The following is a 20,806-nucleotide window of genomic DNA, read 5'->3' on the forward strand; positions in this document are numbered from 1 at the left end:
TACACAGAAGAATCAGACATGGTCTCTGTTCTCAAGGTACAAGAAAGAGTGATGGACTGTTTTAAGTGCTCTCAATGGTTTTAAAGTTTTTGGATAAAATAGCTGTTTTCACTTACAGTTTTATTACCATGACTTTGACTAATGTACTTTTTTGGGGGGTCCCTTTATTTCTCTTTGAAAGCTCATGCTGTGCTATAATCATTGTTTATGAAGGAAGCAAAGGATCAAATATCAACTGTCACTTTGTACACTTATCTGAGCAATTTTAGAGGCATTTAATTGTTGAGTCTGTAAAGAAATAGAATAATAACAATGTCTATTTGATAAGTTGATGTTAATGATAGGATCATACATTAGAGATGGAAAAGAACTACATGATCAGTTTCTCAGTGAGATAAAATTGTATTCTATGTTTGCTTAACACCAGTGTTTAGTCTTAATATAATTGCAATCTTTCAAAAATTTCCTTGGAAGAGTCCATTGTAGACTTCACTGGAAGAATCTATTTAAATAGAAGAAATCTTGATTTTGTAGAACATTTTCTCCTTATGTCCCAAGATCATTTAATAATTAATTTATCTGGACAACTTTACTCTTCAAATATTAAAATAATACTATTGAATGGTTGTATGTCTACTAAGGGGTGATAATGGTGTTTCTCAGATTTTTTATCCCTCATCATTACTCTCTAGGTTAGAAGATAATGTTAAAATACATGTTATAACTAAGAGAAACCTAAGGTTTAAAATCTAACTTTTTAAAGGGAAATCAATAAACTAGCATGAACTGGAACCTCAAATTTCCATGAAGGAAATATACATATATCTAAACAAAAACATTGCATCCAGTTTTTCTTTAATGAGGAATGTAAAGCTAAATACAAACACAGAATGAAAAAACTTCAGAGCAGATGATGTTTTTAGAAAAATTTTAAATTTTATTTTTTAAATGTATTTATTTTTAAATTTTTGGCTGCATTGGGTCTTTGTTGGATGTGGGCTTTCTCTAGTTGCAACGAGTGGGGGCTCCTCTTTGTTGCAGTGCATGGGCGTCTCATTGCGATGGCCTCTCTTGTTATGGAGCACGGGCTCTAGGTGCTTGGGCTTCAGTAGTTGTGGCATGCCGGCTCAGTAGTTGTGGCACATGGGCTTAGTTGCTCCGTGTCATGTGGGATCTTCCCGGACCAGGGCTCGAACGGATGTTCCCTGCATTGGCAGGTGGTTTCTTAAGCACTGTGCCACCAGGGAAGCCCCCGAAATTAAAAAAATTTGATAATCAAATTTTATAGTTTATAACTTGGTCTGTGCTAAGATAATGTCTTTTAAAATATCAATATAGGACTATAAGATGAAGGTTTCTTTGAAATGTTTGTGGTCAGTGTTGGTATTATGTTAGGATTCTCCAGAAAAACAGAACCAATAGAAGATATATTTGTATATTATATAAAATAAGGAATTAGCTCACGTGATTATGGAGGCTGACAAGTCTCAAAATCTGCAGTTGCCGTACTTGAGACCAGGAGAGTCCATGGTGTAGGTCCAGTCCAAAGGCCAGGAGGCTCAAGACCCAGGAAATTCAAGTTGAAGGCAGGAAAAAACAATGTCCCTGCTCCAAGGCAGTCAGGCAAGAGGAGTTCCTGCTTACTCAGAGGAAGGTCAGCATTTTTATTTTATTCAGGCCTTCAAATGATTGTATGAGGCTCATCGACTTTAAGGAAAGCAATCTGCTTTACTTAGTCTACTATTTCAAATGTTAACCTCATGGAAAAACACCCTTTCAGGCACAAACGATAACATTTGACTAAATATCTGGGTACCCCCTTTGAAGTTGACATATAAAAATTAGCTATCACAGTATTACTCATGATAAATGCAGAGTCAACAAATAAAAATTCTCATGCTATAATCTGCAAAAACTGTTTTGACTTTCAGTTCCCTTCATTAATTTACAAATGTTACAGAACTAATAGTTACACAACTGATATTAGACAATAAGTTCTGACTCCGTGTCAATGATTAGCTCTCATTCATTCATTCAGCATATTTCTACTGAGCACCTATTATATGACAGGTATTTTATAGGTACTAACATAAAAACTTGTTCTGTAAGCTCCTCATATTTGTATTTCTTTTGTAGCTAAGTGCTAGTAAATGTTACATATAATTCCTTCTTTGAAAATTAATAGATGAAGTAGGATCAATGGTATAATCTTAAGGAAGTAGACCATAAGTAGCAGCAGTCGGTGGCTTATCTCACTCTCTGTGTTTTGTGTGTGTGTGTGTGTGTGTGTGTGTGTATACATATGTATAAATCAATCATTTAATGAGAGGTAGTGAAAAGTGATACATCGATATTCTATATCTCTGGGCCGTTCACTCTGCATTACCTCATTATTACAGATACTGGATTAGATTATTATTACCCATATTTCACAGATAAAGAAATTGTGAATTAAAGTATGTAACATGATCAAACACAGAGCTTATAAATAGCAGAGAGTGACACTCTGAATTGGATTCCTCTCTAGGTAGTTTGGGAAGTTTGGCTGGACCATGAGCTCCATTAGAACAAAGACTGTTCAACTTGTGATGCTAAATTTCACATAGTAGGGGCTCAAAAATATAAATTAAAATATTGAGTGGCCTATGAAAAGCTTTAGTCTCATTATTTCTCCAAATTAAAAAAATGAGTGGGAGTAGATGTTGAATATATATTTAAACTCTATTTCCTTTAGAAGGAAAAAAAATCAAAGACACCCAATGGTGATAAATTACTATTATAATTTTAGTTTAATATGCATAAACATAAAACCAGGCATAGAAATTGGTATGCTTTTATAAGTGTAAACCAGACAATTTGTAAATATATGCAAATAGAACTATAAAACTATTAAAAGTAAGAAGTTCCAATTATGCACCCGATTATGCTTTTTGTCTTAAACACAGTCCCTTGTCACTGAGAACACACTAGTTGACGAGATGCAGGTTCCCTTTCGAGTGTGCCGTGTCTGTGTCCCGACATCCGTGAAAGATCTCAGTGCTCTACCGCCCTTCTGTACTGAAGACATGACGTACTTTAGCTCATATGATGATTCATAATGTACTTTTGCTTTCAGGTAGTGGAAGTCATCATTCAAATAGTGTCTGTCCATGTTCTTTTTTATTAGTTTGTGAAAAGTAATTCTGATGCAGTTTGTTGATTTCATGAAATACCATTAAAAGCCTCAGTAACTTCAATAACTGAAGAGGCTGTTCAAACTGGGAATTGAGGGGGAAGAGAACTACTGACAGAATTTTAAGGGATAACACTCTTCCCTTTGAGTTTCATTCTATTAAACTATTTTTCACCTCCCAGTCATCACTTTAAAAGGAAATTTTAGTGTTTGCAGCTGGTAAAATGTGACTATAAGGGTGGACATGCGACAGTTGTCCTTTTTACACTAGAACATGCCAGCCTAGCAGCAGTCACACTCAGTGTGATTCAAAACACACACGCAGGCATGGACAGTGAGTTTGTGCTGCTGCATTGAGCTATAGACAGATCCAGATAATTCTGAAAATGCTTCCAGTCATTTTTCATTTGGATGTAAACACAAGAACAGATCCATGGAATTCACCAATACAGGTAGAGAACACTGAGTTAGAATGGCATGGACACACCATATATCTAGTCAATAACTATCTAGGACCTAATATATTCCAGCTTTGTGCTAAATGCTGAATGATTGCAACAGGCGTTGACTTTAATCTCATGGGCCCTAGAGTCGGTTTCAGTTCACTATGTTCACTGACAGAATGTATATGTGATGAATGTAAAATTAGATGCTAATGAGTTGATAATAGAATATGTATATATATATTGAAATATTCATATATATTCAATAATATTTTGTTTGAAATCTTTACTACTATTGTCACAGATACAGAAATTGCTATAGACGTTCTCATACCTTTTCCTACATAGCAATTAGGTTTAGGGAAAATAATTTTGGTGGAATGGTGTTAGTCAACCTACAAATCCAGAATGTCTTGGTTGAAGGTGTAGATACTTTGTTTCACTAAAATCAAGTGTAAGTTTTTCCAAACAAGTTAGGAAGAAAATGCAAAATCCTTATAAAATGTTCCTTATGATTCCATACCTTACTATACTATTAACCCAATGTGTTAATAAGCTTGTATTTAATGTAATCATTATTCTTCATAATTTGACATAAGTAATGTGCTCTCACATTTTAATTTTCTAATTTTTTTTTTTTTTTTGCAGGACGCGGGCCTCTCACTGTTGTGGCCTCTCCCGCTGCGGAGCAGAGGCTCCGGATGCACAGGCCCAGCAGCCATGGCTCACGGGCCCAACCGCTCTGCGGCATGCGGGATCCTCCCGGACTGGGGCACGAACCCGTGTCCCCCGCAACGGCAGGCGGACTCTCAACCACTGCGCCACAAGGGAAGCCCTAATTTTCTAAACTTTTAAACCATATTCTCAATGACTTATTTGCTGATTTCCTTTTTTATAAAAATATGATACCTCAACCAACCACTGTTAAACTCAGCAAAAAGCAGTTTCCAAAGTAAATGTTTTGTAAAGTGTTTCCTGTGTATTACTCACATTTATTACTTTTCCTCTGACCTTTTTATATTTCAGTTCATACATGAAAAATAAACAATGTCCTTTTGACTTATTTTCTTGAAGTCTTTTGCCATTTTCCAAATATATCTGAGTAGTTAAGGTCAGTTAAACCTATTTAAAGTTTCAAATTTCTAGGAAATATCTGATATTTAGTAACTTTCTGCCCAAATGATTTTAAATCTCATTTATTATAAAGTGAATTAAAAGATTGGCATACGTTCTTTAAATAGAAGGATTATCAACCTGCTTTTGCTAATGTAGATGGTGCTCTTCAGTTCTGATTTCATACATGACAAACAACCCAGGATTAAAGGCTCATTAATAATCTGCCAAATACTGTCAGCTGTATGACTCAATGCTCCATTAGTAATGTAATCCCTTGATTTTCTTCTGCCAGAAAAGTGATTCTTTGAAACCACTGGCAGTAATATGAATTTATACATTATGTGTGTGTGTGTGTGTGTGTGTGTGTGTGTGTATCTCTTGGAAGACTGAACGCCAAGACAAAACCTTGCATTCCTTTACAGGACGTGCAATGCAGATCTATTGTGGAGTAACTGCTGGATCTGGGAAGGAAGGTGAGGCTAAAGGCAGCCCATTAGAAAGGGAAGAGGCTGTTGGAACTGGGAGTTGAGGGGAAGAGAACTACTGACAATTTTAAGGGATAACACTCTTCTTGCCTTTGAGTGTCTGTGTGGTAGAGTCCATGGCCTAGTGTAGAAGGGGGAAGCTGTACTAGAGCAGCTTCTGGTGGCGGGAATATTATTGTCTTATACATGCAGCTATTGAAACATTGCTTAACATTCCTCAGGTCTTAACTGTCAAGGACAAAAAACAGTAATGATAACTGGAAATGTCAGTTCCACATCCACAATAATCTATTTACAATTGCTTCCCTCTTTCACGAGTTCTCTATCAATTATCCACGCTTTTATCCCCCCCCCCCAAATCATCACTTTTTCCTTAATCACATGTATTCCTCAGTTATGCTGTAGAGAACTGCAATTTTCCCTTCGTGGCCCTTCCCCCTTAATCCTTTTTTTTTATTTTCCACATTAACAATCCCTAATTTTTAGAAAAAAAGACAATAGTATATAAATGAATCAAGGTGCAGAATTCCTCAGATTATAAAAATCAATTCCTGGAGCGTTATTGATTGGTAACTATATTGATCACATCAATGTAAGTATTTTAATCAGTCTGTCTACAGAGATTGCAGCTACAAGATAAAAAAACATAATCAGTTTATTCAGTTGTTACAAATGTAGGAGGGGGAAATGGAAATAGGATTAACAAGATTTTATGCAGAACCAAGAGTCCACTTCCTTTTCTTTCCAGAGACACTATTCTATAAACCATGGTATTGCTTCTCCTAGCCAGACTATGAAGCATGTTTGGTTAGATTACATTTTGAATTATACCAGTTCCTTGGAGTAAATGTCTCTATGGGACACTTGGGTTTATAAAACTCTGTTTCATAGCTGGATGATGTAGAGCATCCCTCAGACTATCTTGTTGCAAAAGAATGCTGTTGGGTCAAATGAACAAGAGAAAACAGGTAATAATATAATATTAGAACTCTCTACAAAATAACATCTCAATTCACATTTTGCGCTACGTTCAGTGACATCTTAGAAAACCATTCTGTGTGTATGTATGTATGGAGTGCACAGATTCGTACGTACATATTGGGCTTTGATCACGAATGTTAATGTTCGCTAAAATTTGTACCTTAATGTGGATTGTAGTATGAATATATATGTAGTAAATTATTATAAAGAGATATGATTATTAATATAAAATAGTATTCTGTATTTTATAATTAGGGTTAGAGTGGTATAATTTAAAAATAATAATAATATTGAATATTTTTGCCTACCCTTCCAATATTGGACGTTAGTTAGGTAAAGCAGACACTAGTGGAAACATGCATCTTAGCTGATTGTGTATGTATATACTCTGTCCATTTTTAATTCTTTAAAAAATACAAATGTTGTATTAGAAGCCATGGAGTGTTAGAAGTCAGCGGTAGTGAAAAACTGAGGTTATTGATTATTTTGTGTTTTCATATCCACAATATGAAGTGATTTTGGAAGTTTTTTGCTAGCTACTAGAAAATAAGCTAAGATTTATGTTAGCTCTTTGAATGCATCTACCGAAGTTCCATCACTAGGAAAGTGAGGTCACCCTTCTTTGATTAAATCATCAAACATAACATAGTACCATTTACATGTCCTCAAAGTTTTATTACAACACAATTAATAGCCAAGATTTTAGCTATTTACAAGGTCTTCTAACTATATACCAGATAGTTTGATGTGTACATGGCATGAACTACCTTATAAAATAGAGCTGCCTCTTTTTATTTTCTAAATATTATAATCTATCTATATTAGTGAACTGGAGCTGTGGATCAGATGATAAGATATGCATAACTGTGTGCACTGAGTGATTGGAATGCCACTTGTTATCTTTTTTCTGGAAATGTCTATATAAGAAAATAAAAGGTACTTTATAGAAATATGAAAAACATAGCAGCCTGATACTGTTCATTCTTACCCTTTTTGGGAATTTGAATAAGTAATTTATTCTCCCTTAACCTCAAGTTCTCTATTTAAAAAAGTGACCTTGGACTAGATCCTGTTGCAGATACTGTGGTCAAATGATTTTATGCCCAGGGATTCCAGCCGTTGGCTGTGAATCAAAATCAGTTGAGGAAATTCTGATTCAGCAAGTTCGGGGTTGAACTCTGGCATATGTACAGTTGACCCTTGAACAACTTTGGGGTTAAGGGTGTGGACCCTCACACAGTCGAAAATTCAAGTATGACTTTACAATCGGCCTTCCGTATCTATGGTTGAACATCTTCATATTCAGTCAACCCCAGACTGAGTAGTACTGTAGATTAAGTGAACCCACCCGGTTCAAGTCCGTGTGGTTCAAGGATCAACTGTACTTTTAAGAAGTGCCACAAGTGATTCTGATACTCAGCCAGGATATGGAATATTGATTCTATGCTATTTGATGCAAAGAACAAAATGGGAATCTCTCAGTCTATATATTGATTATAACTTATCTAAATATCATACCTTACTAAGAAAAAATATCATTGGGTGTAGCAATGGTAAAATAGCTGCAGTGTATTTCATTATAAGAGAAGATGGTTACAGTGTTACTGGTAGAAAAATGATCAGAATAGTGTATTAGTTAGGGTTCTCCAGAGAAACAGACCTAATAGGATATTTATATTATATTGTATCGGATTGGATATATAATAGGTTATTGTATTTTATATAATAGGGTAAGCTATCGTATTGCGGTTGACCCTTGGACAATATGGGTTTGAACTGTGTGGGTCCACTTATCCACGGATGTTTTTCAGTAAATACTGCAGTGCTACACGATTCGTGGTTGGTTGAATCTGCGGACGCAGAACCGGATTATGCAGTTTTTAACTGCACCCTAACCCCCATGTTGTCCAAGGATCAAATGTATATATGTGGGGAGGGGAGATTTCTTTTAAGGAGTTGTCTATTGGCTTTGGTTTATGTGATTTTGGGGCTTGGCAAGTCAGAAATCTGCAGGGTAGGTCAGCAGGTTGGAAATTAAGGTAAACGTTCATGTTGCAGTCTTGAGTCCCAAAGCTAGAAACTCAGACAGAGTTTCTCTATTGCAGTCTGGAGGCATAGTTCTTTATTCATGGGAGGACTTCAGTCTTCATTCTGAAGGCCTTCAACTGATTAGATGACGTCCAGCACACTAGGGAGGAATCATCTGCTTTTCTCAAAGTCTACTGATTTACAAGTTAATCACATCTAAAATACACCTTCACAGCAGCTTCTAGACCAAAGAACCAGGCACCATAGACTAAGTTTACATGTAAAATTAACCATCATAAATGGTAAACATGAGTGAGGGCTAGCTGATGCAGGCAGAAGAATGCCGAAGTGGGTTCATTCAGAGGGAATGTGATTGGGTGTCAGAGGAGGGCTGGCATATGCTGTGTGGGTGGAGGAGGCAGCAAGGTTGTGGACTACTTGAATCTGTTGGGGCTCAAAACTGGTGCCCTGAGCCAGCATGAATTCTACCACAGTAAATGTGGTAGGCAACTGAGGGTGGGCAGAGACACAGAGGATGTCATACTTGAGACCAATTAGGCTTCATTTAACCAGTGAGTTTCATCACGTTGATTTTCATAGTTTATTCTCATTCCCTTGTTCATCTGTTCATTATAGAACACTCCAGTCAGAGCCTTTCAACTTGCTTGAGCATTTGTTTATTAGCTTAGTGGTGTTGGTTTTGGTTGTCAGTACAGCACTCTTCATTTTTGGAGTAGTATCACTTCATACTAAGGCAGTTGTTGCCTATTGATTGAACAGGCCCGTTGTAATTTCTCTGCACTCCATAGCAATATCACTTTTCTTCAACCCAGGAAGGGTTGATTGAATAAGCAAGTTGCTTCCACTTTTAGTCTTTGAGCTGCCACTTGGATACTTACCATACTTTGAATCCACTTGCCAAACTATCATGACCCTGTTATCCTGTGTGCCCACCAGTTATATACATATTATCTTTCCTTACTATCTTGCATATGCTGAATTTTGACTTTCTTCAAATTTGGTTACCTTGGATAATACCATTACTACTTTGGTTTTTAAAGCCTTTAAAAGTCTTTTGGGACTATAAAAGGCACAGGGCTCTAGAAATGGAATCCTCAGATTTTGGTGTGCATAAGATTCACCTATAGCTATATGAAATGCAGGTTCTTGGCTCCATTTCTAGAAAATTCTGATACAATTTATATGGAGAGAGGGGGTTTTGCAAATCTGCACTTTACAGGAGCTACAGTTTCTACTATGCTTAATAGCTATTCTGTGTTGATTCATCATAATGCAATGCAACTATGCACTTAAACAAAAACTAAACCTTCTTTTGAGAATATTAGATTCATCAAACAGTTGCAGAAATAGTACAGAGAGTTCTCATATACTCTTCACGCATCTTACTCTAATGTTACTATTTTACGTAGTACATATGTTAAAACTAAAAAGACAGCGGTGCATTACTTTTAGCTAAACTCCAGACTTTATTCAGATTTACCGATTTTTTTTTTACAATTATGTCTGTTTTCTGTTCTCGGACCTAATCAAGTATATCACATTGAATTTAGTTATCATCTCTCTTCTATGGTCTCTGACAGGTTCCCAGCCTTTCCTTGTTTCCCATGACCTTTATAATTTTGAGAAGTACTGGCCAGCCTTTTGTAGAATGGCCCTGAATTTGGCTTTGTTTGCTGTTTTTCTCATGATTAGACAGACCAGGGTTTTGGGGGTTTTGGGGAAGATTACCATAGAGGTGAAATGTCTTTCTCATCACCTTGTGTCAGTCATGACTTACTGGTGATGTTAACCTTGATCACTTGGTTAAGGTGAGGTCTGCCAGATTTCTTCACTGTGAAGTTACTATTGTTCCCTTTCCATAATCTATTTTTTGGAATCCAGCCAATACTCCGAAGAGGGAGCTTAAGCCCCATCTCCTGGAGGGAAGAGTATTTACATATGTTATTTGAAATTCTTTGTAAGAAAGATTTGTACCTTTTTCCCCATTTATCTATGTATTCAGTTATTTCTATCAGTATGGACTCATGAATATTTATTTTATATTTCTCTATAACTTTAAAGTTTAATTAATTTTATGACTCAAATTGTTCCAGCTTAGGCCATCAGGTGCTCCTTCAGTTGGGTTCTTGTGTCCCTTTGATCTGCCTCTATCCTTTTGATTTTTGAGTGCCGCCTTATTTCCTGTCCCTACATAATGCTCCAGGCTCATCTTGTGTTTTCATTGCCCCAGGCCTAGAATTAGTCATTTCTCCAAGGATGTCTGGTTTTTGTCATTTTGGAGAACCATGTTTAGAAACTAAGGCCTGGATGCTAGATGTGTTTGTTGCTACTTGGTGTCATTGTTTCTAGTCTGTCCGCAGAGTTATGGAATATATGCATGTATATTAACCAATATATACACACATATCTATAATCATTTCTATAGGTGTCTATCTCTATACCTATTAAACTAAACGAGAGTTCATAGTAATGTCTGACTCTAATCCAGTATCACATGGTTCATTCTAGCTTTTGCCTCTTGCTTATTTGTAACTTCTGTTACTAACAGTGAGAAACCTGACTCAAATTATTTACCATTTATTTACTTATTTGTTCTACACTAGTGTAAATGTGTTTTCATATTTCTTAACTGTATTCCTGTGAGAAACAAACTTACCAACTAAAATGGTGTTTATGTACAGTTATTTTTGCACCTAGTCTTAGATTTACCAATCAGAACATCATTTTCCAAAGTCACTTATGTCAGTTCCTTTTTCTCCACCCCCTTCAGTGCCGTTTTATCATATATTGGGAATACAGTTAAATTTATTTGTCCCAGTATGCATTACATCCAGGATACTCTGATTAAAAATTGCATACATTAAAGTTCACCCTTTGATGTACTATTCTACGTGTTTTGACAGATGCGTAGTCATGTATCTTATGCCTAGTACCATACAGTACAGTTTCATCAACCTAAAATATTCTCTGTGAGTGGCCTTTGTAGTCATTCACTCCCAACCTCTGACAAATGCTGATTTGTCTTCCATCCCTATAATTTGTCTTTTCCAGAATGTTGAATAAACGGCATCATACAATATGTAGACTTTTGAATTTGGCCTCTTTGACTTAGCAACATGCATTTAGGATTCATCCATGTTGTTCTGTGAATCTGTAGTTTCTTCCCTTTCATCCCCTGAAGTATCCATCATCTCGAATACCAAGTTTGTTTATCCATTCACCTGTTGAAGGATAATATGATACGATTATTTCCCGTTTGGGACAATTATAAAAAAAGCTGCTATAACCATTTGGGTATAGGCCTTTGTGTGAATATAGGTTTTCAATTAGCTGGGGAATATGATTGCCTGATCCTATTGTAAAACTATGCTTAGCTCTGTAGGAAACTGTCAAACTGTCTTCCCAAATAACTGTATCATTTTATATTCTCACTAGCAATGAATGTATGTTCTTGTTGCACTTCAACAGCATTTGGTATTGTCAGTTATCGGATTTTAGCTCTTCTAATAGGTGTGTAGTTATATCTCATTGTGGTTTTATTTGTATCTCTCTAATGACATATGATGTTGAGCATCTTTTCATATGCTTATTTGCCATCTGTATATCTTCTTTGGTAAAAATATGTGTATATGTATTTTTCTTTCTTTTGTTCTTATAGATTGTGTGTGTGTGTGTGTGTGTATACACACATATATAAAGTTAGGTTGCTTGTTTTCTCATTGTTGAGTTTTAAGAGTGCTTTATATATCCTAGATATGAGTCCTTTATACAATATATTCTTTTGGAAAGTAAAAAAAATGAAATGGATACAAGGTACAAATAAAAGTTTTAATCAACAGTCATATGAAAAATTTTGAAGCTGCCCAGTTGAACTTTAGGATATTTTAGAGAAGTGAATACTCATTAGCTTGCTAGTTACAGTATTATTAAAGGGAATGGTTGAAACATTGGCTCTTATATAAGTTCCTCAGAATTTTTCTAAGTAAGGAAGCTAAAATTATACCCTTATGAAAATTCTCTTACTATATAAATAAACATGAAATCTACTAAATGTCTTGAGACTTTAAAGCATATTCCTATAAATAAATGAAAATATTTGTGAGATATAAGAAGATCTCTATGACTTTTGCTTCCCCTTTATGCGTTGAATATAGTGTACTTCTGTTTTCTAATTCTAATTATACTGTATGAAATAGCAATATTATACTGGATGCTTATTCTGAGACAGATAACATGCAAAACCATGTTACATAAATTATATTGATTTACAAATAACCCATTTGTTTGATTTCATACGAAATTTAGAAAGAATCTATATTGTGTCCAGTTTACAGAGGAAGAGCCAGAGGCAAAAGAGGCATTTATCATTCCTCATTCACAAGGAGAAACTAAGGCATACTTGTTAGTTAGGTAGAAAACATCATTCAGCTACATCTAACAAAGGAAATGATAAATATTCCCTTGACAAGTTAATAAACATGTTTAGAACAATTAATTCTGTCATGAAAAATACTGTGATAAAAGAATAATCCAAGATGAATCAAATCTTTAGAAAACAGCTTTTTCATGGGCATTGTTGTAAGCACCATGAAAGAGATAAAAATCTAACTGTTATTATTCATGGAAAAATCAAGGATTGCAATTGGATCTATAGAGTAACAAATATAAATCTGTGATGTTAATCACCTACTGCTTAAGAGGTAAATGTCTCAGTTTCCAAAGTCTTGTGTATTTATTTATTTATTTTCTTTATTTTTAAAAATGTATTTATTTACTAATTTATTTTTGGCTATGTCGGGTCTTTGTTGCTGCATGCGGGTTTTCTCTAGTTGCAGCCATAATGTATTTATTTTTATTTCTTTGGAGATTTATTTTCTTCTTACAGATCATATGGTATCACCACTGTTTAAAATTCTCATATTATTCTTTCATTTAAAAATTATTTTGCTAAAGTACTTAAAATTTTTATACAATATTAAAGGTTACTTTCCATTTACGGTTATTACAAAATATTGGCTATATTCCCCGTATTGTACAATATATCCTTGAGCCTGTCTTACACCCAAGAGTTTGTACCTCCCACTCCCCCACCCCTATATTCCCCTTTCCCCTCATGTCTCGTAACCACTAGTTTGTTTTCTATATATGTGGGTCTGCTTGTTTCGTGTTATGTTAATTAGTTTGCTGTATTTTTAGATGATACATATAAGCAATATCATACAGTATTTATCTTTCTGTCTGATTTATTTCACTTAGCATAATGCCCTCCAAGTCCATCCGTGTTGCTGGAAATGGCAAAATGTCATTCTTTTTTATGGCTGATTAGTATTCCATTATATATATATTTGTATATATATATATTGTGTATATATATATATATATATATATATATATATATATATATATATATCACACCTTCTTCATCCATTTATCTGTTGATGGACACTTAGGTTGCTTCCATACCTTGGCATTGTAAATAACACTGCTTTGAATATTGGGATGCATGTATCTTTTTGAATTAGTGTTTGTTTGTTTGTTTGGTATATACCCAGGAGTGGAATTGCTGGGTCACATGGTATCTCTGCCATTCGATTTTTGAGAAAACTCCACTGTGTTTTCCACACCGATTTACTTTCTCAACAACAGTGTACAAGGGTTCTCTTTTCTGCACATCCTCACCAACATTTGTTATTTGTTGACTTTTTGATGATAGCCATTCTGACAGGTGTGGAGTGATATCTCACTGTGGTTTTTATTGGATGGGCCAAAAGGTTCGTTCAGTTTTTTCTGTAAGATGGCTCTAGTAGCACTTAGTTGTCTTTAACTTTCTTCAAAACAATTTTGTTAGATTGTATGTGACAGCTGTCATATCAGCATGCATATAAAGAAAGACTTATCAAAATTGGTAAATTTTTGTGTAGCCATTTTAATATTGAAGATGGAAGAAAAAAGCAACATTTTTGGCATATTATGCTTTATTATTTCAAGAAAGGTAAAAACGCAACTGAAATGCACAAAAAGATTTGTGCAATGTATGGAGAAGGTGCAGTGACTGATTGAACATGTCAGAAGTGGTTTGCGAAGTTTCGTGCTGGAGATTTCTCGCTGGATGATGCTCCATGGTCAGGTAGATCAGTTGAAGTTGATAGCGATCAAATCGAAACAGTAATTGAGAACAATCAACATTATACCACGTGGGAGATAGCCAACATACTCAAAATATCCAAATCAAGCACTGAAAATCATTTGCACCAACTTGGTTATGTGACTCACTTTGATGTTTGGGTTCCATATAAGTTAAGTGCAAAAAATCTTCTTGACCATATTTCCACCTGCGATTCTCTACTGAAACGTAATGAAAACGTTGCATTTTCAAAACACATTGTGATGGGTGATGAAAAGTGGATACTGTACAACAATGTGGAATGGAAGAGATCATGGGACAAGCGAAATGAACCACCACCAGCCACACCAAAGGCTGGTCTTCATCCAAAGAAGGTGATGTTGTGTATATGGTGGGATTGGAAGGGAGTCCTCTATTATGAGCTCCTTCCAGAAAACCAAAGGATTAATTCCAACAAGTAGCACTCCCAATTAGACCAACTGAAAGTGGCAGTCAACAAAAGCATCCAGAATTAGTCAACAGAAAATGCATTAATCTTCCACCAGGATAACACAAGACCACATGTTTCTTTGATGACCAGGCAAAAACTGTTACAGCTGGGCTGGGAAGTTGTGATTCATCTGCCCTATTCACCAGACATTGCACCTTTGGATTTCCGTTTATTTTGGTCTTTACAAAGTTCTCTTAATGGAAAAACTTTCAATTCCCCGGAAGACTGTAAAAGGCACCTGGAACAGTTCTTTGCTCAAAAAGATAAAATGTTATGGGAAGATGGAATCATGAATTTGCCTGAAAAATGGCAGAAGGTAGTGGAACAAATGGGTGAATATGTTGTTCAATAAAGTTCTTGGTGAAAATGAAAGATGTGTCTTTTATTTTTCCTTAATAACTGAAGGCACTTTTTGGCCCACCCAATGTTTGCATTTCCCTGATGATTACTGATGTTAGGCATCTTTTTATATGCCTATTGGCTATCTGCATTTCTTCTTTGGAAAAATGTCTATTCAGTTCTGCCCATTTTTTAATTGGGTTGTTTGTTTTTGATGTTGAGTTTTATAAGCTGTTTATACATGTTGGATATGAATCCTATATTGGTCATATCATTTGCAGATATTTTCTCCCATTCAATAGGTTGTCTTTTCATTTTGTGGATGGTTTCCTCTGCTGTGCAAAAGCTTTTAAGTTTAATTAGGTCCCATTTGTTTATTTTTGCTTATATTTTCTTTACTTTAGGAGAGGAATCCGAAAAATAGAGCAGAAATAAATGAAATACGGTCAAAAAAAAATCAATGAAACTAAAAGCTGGTTCTTTGAAAAGATAAACAAAATTGATAAATCTTTAGCCAGACTCATCAAGAAAAAAAGAGAGAGGGCCCAAATCAATAAAATCAAAAATGAAAAAGAACTTACAACGGACACCACAGAAATACAAAGGATCCTAAGAGACTACTATGAGCAACTCTATGCCAATAAAATGGACAACCTAGAAAAAAATGTACAAATTCTTAGAAAGGTACAATCTCTGAAGACTGAACCTGGAAGAAATAGAAAATATGAACAGACTGATTACCAGTACTGAAATTGAATCAGTTATTTAAAAACTTCCAACAAACAAAAGTCTAGGACCAGATGGCTTCACAGGTGAATTCTACCAAACATTTAGAGAAGAGTTAACACTGATCCTTCTGAAACTAATCCAAAAAATTGCAGAGGAAGTACCACTTCCGAACTCATTCTTTGAGGCCACCGTCACCCTGATACCCAAACCAGACAAAGATACTACAAAAAATGAAAATTACCAGCCAATATCACTGATGAACATAGATGCAAAAAGTCTCAACAAAATACTAGCAAACTGAATCCAACAATACATTAAAAGGATGATACACCATGATCAAGTGGGATTTATCTCAGGGATGCCAGGATTTTTCAGTATCCCAAATCAGTCTGACACACCACATTAACAAAGTGAACAATAAAAGCCATATGATCATCTCAATTGATGCAGAAAAAGCTTTTGATAAAATTCAACATCATTTATGATAAAAACTCTCCAGAAAGTGGGTATAGAGGGAACCTACTTCAACATAATAAGGGCCATATATGATAAGCCCACAGATAACATCATACTCAACGGTGAAAAGCTGAAAGCATTCCCTCTAAGATGGGAAACAAGACAAGAATGCCCATGCTTGCCACTTTCATTCAACATAGTTTTGGAAGTCCTAGCCACGGTAATCAGAGAAGAAAAAAAAAAAAAGGAATCCAAATTGGAAAGGAAGAAGTAAAAACTGTCACTGTTTGCAGATGACATGATACTATACATAGGAAATCCTAAAGGTGTCACCAGAAAACCACTAGAGCTCATCAGTGAACTTGGTAAAGTTGCAGGGTACAAAATTAATATGCAGAAATCTGTTGCATTTCTATATGCTAACAATGAAATGTCAGAAAGGGAAATTATGGAAACAATTCCATTTACCATTGCATCAAGGAGAATAAAATACCTAGGAATAAACCTACCTGAAGAGGCAAAGACCTGTACTCCAAAAACTATAAGACATTGATGAAAGGAATTGAAGATGACAGAAACAGATGGAAAGATATATCGTGTTCTTGGACTGGAAGAATCAATATTGTTAAAATGACCATACTACCCAAGGCAATCTGCAGATTCAGTGCAATCCCTATGAAATTACAAATGGCATTTTTTCACAGAACTAGAGCAAATAATTTTAAAATTTGTATGGAAACACAAAAGATCCTGAATAGCCAAAACAATTTTGAGAAAGAAGAACAGAGCTGGAAGAGTCATGCTTCCTGTTTTCACACTATACTACAAAGCTACAGTAATCAAAACAGTATGGTACTGGCACAGAAACACACATAGATCAATGGAACAGGATAGAGAACCCAGAAATAAACCCACATACTCACAGTCAATTAATCTGTGACAAAGGAGGCAAGAATATATAGTGGAGAAAAGACAGTCTCTTCAATAAGAGGTGCTGAAAAACTGGATAGCTACATGTACAAGAAAGAAATTAGAATGTTCTCTAACACCATGTACAAAACTAAGCTCAAAATGGATTAAAGACCTTAGTTTAAGAGTGGACACTATACAACTTCCTAGAGGAAACCATAGGCAGAACACTCTGACATAACTTGAAGCAATCGTTTTTTGTAAAAATACTTTTAATAGAATTTTAAAAATATGAACATGTGGTGGGAAAATTTTCTTCGCATTTGCATTTTTTTTCTTTTTTCACAGAATTGGTCATCTGACTGGGTATAAACTATTGGTATAAAATAGTTTTTATCAGGCATTATTCTGTTGACGTCTAGTGTCCAGCAGTTCTGGTAAAGGGTTAGATGTACATCTGATTCCTTAGTAGGTCCCTTGTTTTTCTGCTCTGACATCTTTTTAGAAAGACTTATACTTAAGTTTCTGAAATTTCATCAGCGTATGTTTCGCTATGAATCTTTTTTTAACACTTTGAACTCTGTACATTACTCTGTGTACCTATTTCAGTCTGAAAACTCAGATATTTGTTCAGCTAAGGGATATTATTTTATTAATGTCTCTGATGATTTCTTCTCTGTTTCTTATGTTAACTGATTTTAGAACTTCTGCTAGTTTTGTGTTGGACTTAATCACCATATTTCTTAATTATCCCTCATATATTTAATCACTGTAACTTTTATTTAACATTCTGTAGTATTTCCTCAATTTTATTTCCCTTTTGCCTGATTCATTGGATTATTCAGTTCATATACTGAAGATTTAAATTCCAGAAATAGTATTTTAGTTATTTATTTATAATATATAAATGTAATATTGTGTTAATTTTTATAACTTGCTTAATCTGAATTGTAAACACAGATAATATTCTCTTATCTGGTGTATTTCCAAAGGATGTTCCACTTGATATTTGAGAGTTTAATAGGTATTACTTGAAAAAAAAATCTTTTCTAAAGTCAAATGAGTTTAGGAAACACTGCGCTTAACAAATATTAAATTTATTTCTTGAATCCGTTATTGTAAATGGCATTTAATGAACTCATGGGCATTGGGAAACTCTAAGAAGTGATTTTATAGGGCGAATTTTTCAGATTTATTTTACTAAAATATTTATAAATTAAAGAACATATTAAGGCACAGGGCAGTTTAAGAAATGGAACCATGTCACTTTAGAATATACAGCATTGGAAATACATTTTTTACAATCAAATTTTGTTAAATTTAATCTGGTATATTATTGGAAATTTCTAATATCTTTGTATTAAATAAATAAATTAAGAAGTACTTTATGAAGATAGGAGCAAGGGAATATCATTTTTTCCTCCATGCCCATTTCATTTCCTCCTCCAGGATTTTGAAACTAATTTATCACATCTTTATTTTGGTGACAGGTTAAAGTTTGGTTGTCTTTTTCTAGATGATAGTAATTATATTAAATGAAGGGAATTAAAGTACTACAGGAAGGCTTGACTAAGTTTACTTTAGCTTTCCTCCTTATCACTATTAGGAAAACAGTATTCAATCAAGATCTGTCGGTTTGGAGACTAACTGTTGACAGGGTCTAAAAAAACACTGTGTTAAGATTATTTCTGGTATAAAATTTATTATAATCAGATCAACAGTGGGCCACAGAAATAGCTTTTTAAAAGTAAAACCAATCAGTCAACATATGTATTGACTGCCTATATATTTGTAATAAGAAGAGCTGTATTGTATATTGACTGTTTTGTTGCCAAATTACAGGAAAAACCACAGTTGTTTACAGCAGTGACTTTTTTACCCAGCAGGATGGAGAAAACATTCTCAGAAATGTTATACATATTTTCAGTGTAGTCAATTTTGTGGTTGCAACTGTATTTATTTTGATTGATTTAACTCATGGTTAAGTGTTTGCAAGGCCCTTTGTATGTAAGTCTGTGGTGCATTATTGTGCATTATTGAACTAGAGTTCATTAGGTAATGGAGTTTTATGAACTTTATTAACTTTTTCATTTTCTTACCCAGGAGTAAATAAATAAGGTTCTTGCTCTAAATAATAATTTCATGAACTATTGGTAAGATGACTTTAATTTTAAAAAGGCTAGCAAAAATAAATGAATGAAAAGCTTGTTGCTGTGTTCTGTCATCATCATCTTGCAGAACACAACTTTCATATTCACATTAAAAAGACATATTGCTCAAGTTGATCATTAACTGGGAAAATGAGCCATAGGGTATACACTATGCTAAAGAACAGTGAAGTGAGAAAAATTCCCAAGACATTTGCCTCTTGAAAACAGCCTATAAGTAAAACCTTTTAAGCACCATGCTGTCATTTGATAAACTGTTACACTGAAAAGGTAAAAGTCAATACCCAAATTTGAGATGTCACCACACACATATACTGTGTGACTTCACTTGTCTGTAAATTGAAGTCCTCTTTTTAATTTTAGTTATAATAGTCAATATTCTGGTAGTTAGCAGAAAGTTAACAATAATAGCTTAATGATAAAATAGCAGCCCTGGGAATTGAGATAATTCATGATCTATATATATTCTCAGTGTACTGCTCCTTCATTTAAGATATATAGGTACAAAATGAATGCAATAAGCAGTCTTTATTTCTTTCGCAGGTATGAAAGACTTGGGCTTCTGTGTCAAAAAGTCCTCAGTTGAAAGCTTGTTCCAAGCTATGTGAACTTGCATATAGTGATTTACTCATCAGAAGAATGGGGCTAATAATACCATATATTATAAGTATTAAGTTAGATGATTCATTTAAAATGATGCTAATGTTACACTTAGCTCATTGGCTTCAATGAATATGTGGTAGCAATTATTTTTAAAAGACTGACCTTGATAAAGTAGTCTATTCATTATGAAAAAACTCAAGTTCATTTTTAAACTTTAGGTTCTTCTGCTGTGAGTTTGGAAGGCTAACATAATACCTTTCCCCCCTTTTTTCTTTTTTTTTCTTTTCCAGCTGGTCCCTGAAATCTCATTTATATTTTTTCTTGTAGAAGTGTTAGTAGGTAGCACATTTCCAGCATGTGAGTAGCTTTTGGAATCAATAAATCCTGAAGATTAGTTTGAGACAGAGGAACTAAACTTCAAAAAGTAGCTTATCAAGGGCTACATTTATATGGCCTTTAGACATTTCTTATATTATTGTCCTGAATTTTTATTTAATTTCAAGAGTAACTGTCTTGTCTCTCTAAAAACAGCAGAAAAGGAACCTTAGATATTGTCTGTGTTTCCATTACAGATGTTTCTCTCCCAGAGGCTCAATAATAATGGTGTAATAAGTAGTAGATCTTATGGAGTTTTTTAGTCCACTGAATACAGATCCACTAAATATTGGTACTGATGCACTGTACTGTACTGTGAAAATTTTGAAGGTTCATCATGCTAAATTTGCTTTTTAAAAAAATTAGA

At 34.6% G+C, this 20,806-nt stretch overlaps 1 protein-coding gene across 1 annotated transcript in view; it reads left to right on the plus strand.

The window, feature by feature from the left end:
• LOC309808266 (uncharacterized protein) overlaps nucleotides 1–20,806 on the plus strand; it is a 203,569-nt gene that overhangs the window by 15,976 nt on the left and 166,787 nt on the right. The gene's annotated exons all lie outside the window — the stretch shown is intronic.

Source organism: Mesoplodon mirus (assembly GCF_964341445.2).
Source record: "Mesoplodon mirus genome assembly, chromosome: 7".
Taxonomy (NCBI): Eukaryota; Metazoa; Chordata; class Mammalia; order Artiodactyla; family Ziphiidae; genus Mesoplodon; species Mesoplodon mirus.